This window comes from Sinocyclocheilus anshuiensis, unplaced genomic scaffold, assembly GCF_001515605.1.
Source record: "Sinocyclocheilus anshuiensis isolate Anshui unplaced genomic scaffold, SAMN03320099.WGS_v1.1 scaffold404, whole genome shotgun sequence".
In the NCBI taxonomy this organism is placed as follows: domain Eukaryota; kingdom Metazoa; phylum Chordata; class Actinopteri; order Cypriniformes; family Cyprinidae; genus Sinocyclocheilus; species Sinocyclocheilus anshuiensis.
Window position 1 is genome coordinate 6,124 of NW_015554088.1, and position 4,273 is coordinate 10,396.

Here is a 4,273-nt window from a genome sequence, read left to right on the forward strand (position 1 = left end):
CTGCTCACTCTAGGCCGCCGGCCGCTGCTCACTCTACGCCGCCGGCCGCTGCTCACTCTAGCCGCCGGCCTCTGCTCACTCTAGCCGCCGGCCGCTGCTCACTCTAGGCCGCCGGCCTCTGCTCACTCTAGCCACCGGCATCTGCTCACTCTAGGCTGCCGGGCGCTGCTCACTCTAGCCGCCGGCATCTGTTCACTCTAGCCGCCGGCCTCTGCTCACTCTAGGCCACCGGCCACTGCTCACTCTAGCTGCCGGCCTCTGCTCACTCTAGGCCGCCGACATCTGCTCAATCTAGGCCTCCGGCCTCTGCTCACTCTAGCCCGCTGTGTGTGACGCTGTGTTTCGTTGTGAAAGCAAAACTACTTTGTTTGGTCTTCCAAAAGAGGACACGACTAGAAATCAGTGGTTAAGTTGTATTTACAACACTGTTCCAGAACAGTTCAACCCAAATATTCCGATGTGTCCAGCGCATTTTATGGAGGACTGTTTCCTGATCCTGGTAGAGTAGACTACAACGCCGGCTGTTCTGACTCACAGACTGTAAGTACGTTTTTATATTTAAAGAATTTGCCACTGACGATTCAAACGTGAGTTTTGAGCAGTGTAGAGTAGCACTTGTTGTTTGTCATTTCTCCGATCACAAATGCAGACATGGTTTTATGTTTACGCGGCACGATGCAATGCAACGCGTAAAAAGACAGTATAAGTCATTATAATCCGTAATTGTGTCCCCACTGGATGCAACAAATGTCTCGTTCATAATGGCTTTTAATGTTTTTGTCTCGTCGTGCCAGGACAAGGCATCACAATATGGTAAGGGGCGTAACATTTCTGTCACACGCTTGAGGTATTCGGCCAATTACAATGCACTGGATAGCTGGCCAATCAGAGCACACCTCGCTTTTCAGACCCGTTTCAGAAAGGTGGGCATAGAGGAGAAACAATAATGTACAATATGTGGAAAATAATGTGCTTTTTGAACCTTAAACCGCATAAACACATTTCATCACACCAAATACACAAAATAATGTTATTTTTAGCAACATCATATGACCCCTTTAAAAAAATCTAAGATAATATTTTGAGAAAAAAAAAACAAGAATAAAGTTGTAGCAATACAAGAATAAAGTCGAAATATTTTGAGAATTAAGTCAAAATTACAAGAATTAAGTCGTAGCAATTAGAAATTAAAGTTATAATATTTTGAGAGTATTGCGCATGCAAATGGCCCGGATTAGGAGCAGCGGGAGAAATTCTGGTGGCCTGGCAACTGATTTGAATATATGTTGGATTATTAGCAGAAATCATAGCATGTGTCATATTCTTGCAGCAGGGACAGTATGCTTGGGAATTTCAAGTCTTCGATTGCATTTATTATGTGTAGTGCGACTGCCCCCAATAGCAATAAAGCTTTGTGCTTTTCACAAAAAAAATAAAAATAAATTGTGTAATTTAATGAAACGAATGTCTCATTGTAATCGAAAAGATGATTGATTCACATGCAGCTTTAACTGAGGCGAATATAGTGATCTGTCACGCCACATTACAGAGCGTGAAAAACACACTGTAAAAAAAAAATGGTATGAGCTATCTACTTAAATTATGGTAACAATATGTTTAATGCTTATTTTTTTAAGGCTTGTTTTTTTCCTCAAAGTTGATTCTCGAAATCTGTGATTTTGAGTAAGGCGTGTTTATATTTGACTTTTGAGTTATTTTGTACAAATAAAAGACTGTATACAGCCAGACAGCTGAAGTAGGAAAATACTTGATGAATACTGGAAAATAATGCACTATAGGCTAATTGTAGCACATATTGTTTGTATTTCGCTACAAAACTGACAGAATTTGAAAGAATTTATATTAAAAGTACCAAAAGTACAAATCAGTTGCCAGTTGCTCCAACTCCTTAACTTATGTTAGCCTGTAGTAAATTTGTAGTATTTGACTATTCACAATCTGTTTTATTCACTGTATAATAAATTATTGGAAATAACATTTCATGTCTTCAAATCCATATTGTTTGTTAGCTATAAAACAGACAGAATTTGAAAGCTAATTAAAAAAAATTGCAAATAAAAAGCCTTCTTAAAACTTTAAGTACAAAAATAAATTGATTTCAAAACAATGGTGTGAGTAAATCTTTTTACTTTAAAAAAAAAATCTGGATACTTTAGATCGGTCGTGGGCCCTGTGTCTCACCTGGTTGTCCGTTGGCTAAGAAGATATAGGCAAAAGACAATGTTTGGGCCCCCCAACCCCCTATGCCTTAGGTTTCGCAACCCTTGAAATGGCACAAACTAACCTCACAATTGTTAATGCGAGGGTGTCATTTGTGTGCATTGTAAACTGGCCAAACCACCCTCCACCTCCCCCACCCTATGAATAAAGGTGAGAAGAGCAGGCTTGGCTCCAGGGGGGTTTAGAATTGGATACATTTAAAAGTAAGATGCTTTTAAAAGTAGGCTGAAATGCCCAGACAAGCGATGTGCATATTATACGTGATAAAAAATAAAAAAAATGTTCTAACTGTAGGATTTAGGCCTACTTACAAGATTCAAAAATAAATGACAATATGTATTTTTCAGCATTGCGAGATTTTTATTGGTATTATCCACTAACATACAGTAACCATACAGTAGTGATGCGCAAGCTCCTCCTACACCAGTGGTCAGTTATTATTAAAGGGTTAGTTCACCCAAAAATGAAAATTGTCTTGTTTTACTCACCCTCGAAGCATCCTAGGTATATATGACTTTCTTCTTTCAGACGAATCCAGTCGGAGTTATATTAAAAATTGTCCTGGCTAGTGATGCGCAAGCTCCTCCTACACCAGTGGTCAGTTATTATTAAAGGGTTAGTTCACCCAAAAATGAAAATTGTCTTGTTTTACTCACCCTCGAAGCATCCTAGGTATATATGACTTTCTTCTTTCAGACGAATCCAGTCGGAGTTATATTAAAACCAACATTTTTCTTTGCAAATCTTTGGTTTGTACTTCTAATTCGTGACCAGCGTTTTGTTCTCTCTCCGCGCTCTTCACTAATCACGCCACGCCGACGTGCTACGACATCCGCCGGCACGGCTTCCGCATATGAGTTAGATGAAGTGAGAGAGAAGTGTTTATTACGTTTGAAATATGGATATTTTTATTACAAAAACGCATGGATTCACTACAGAAGGCCTTTATTCACCCCCCGGAGCCGTGTGAAGCACATTTTATTATGAATGCACGTGCTTTATTTGCGCTTTCTTTAACAAAATTAAAGTATTCTTTCAAGATATTTACAATGTTTACTGCATGGTCAAAAATTATGCTACTTGTATAAAACTTTGTTTTGAGAGGAAAAAAGATCACTTAAGCTTTACGTCGCATTTTATTAATACATTCAGAAATAATGTAGGCTAAAATACCGGTGAATAAAGCAAAATGTTTAGAAAATTATAAACATTATAAAAATAGCTATAGGCTATAGTTCCCTTCTAAAATATAAGTTAACAGCACAGTGAGGTGGTGAACAGGTTGTACTACGGACTATTTAAATTGAGCAGTATAACGTTTTATATGAGTCTTTAACTGTATTTTATTTTGATAATGAACAGGTTGCGGTGTAAAGTTAGCAAAATATGTTGTGTGTGCTTGAGGCGCCGACGCAATCACTACATTTTTTTCCTCTTCCGAGGAAACTGTTTCTCTGTAATTTATGGCCATACAGACAGAAGCAAAACATAATTCAAAACTGTAAAGCTTTTGCAAAATAAAGAAAACAAGGATTAATTTCGGCAGTCTCGGATCCTTTCTGTAAACTTCGGAGCGCGTCACAATGTCCCTCAGCACATTTTTTTTCTTTAGTTTTTTTAATCTGTAAATGATTTAAGTGAAATATATTTAGTGTATAGGCCTATATATTCTTACCACATTAAGCTACGTTTTAGATCGTGATTTTAGATGATCCACAACATATAGCGAAGCATAATAAAAAATAAGGCTGTAGAGTTATACTTTTGAAATTATTTTTCAGTGATCAAACTGTCATTATAAACACGTGATAAAACTATTGATAACAGAATTATGAATATTTTATTGGCCTTCGCGCGGTACACGCAATAAACCTCAATAGACTACAGCTCGCCGTGATTAATGTTCTCTGCCGCTTCAGTTCAGTACGTTACATGACTGCCCCCTACTGATCATGTCTTTCCTGTGTTAGAGCATTCCCTGTGGCCCTGCATAATACACCGTGGTCACGCGTGATCCCTTTCCTCTGCGCAC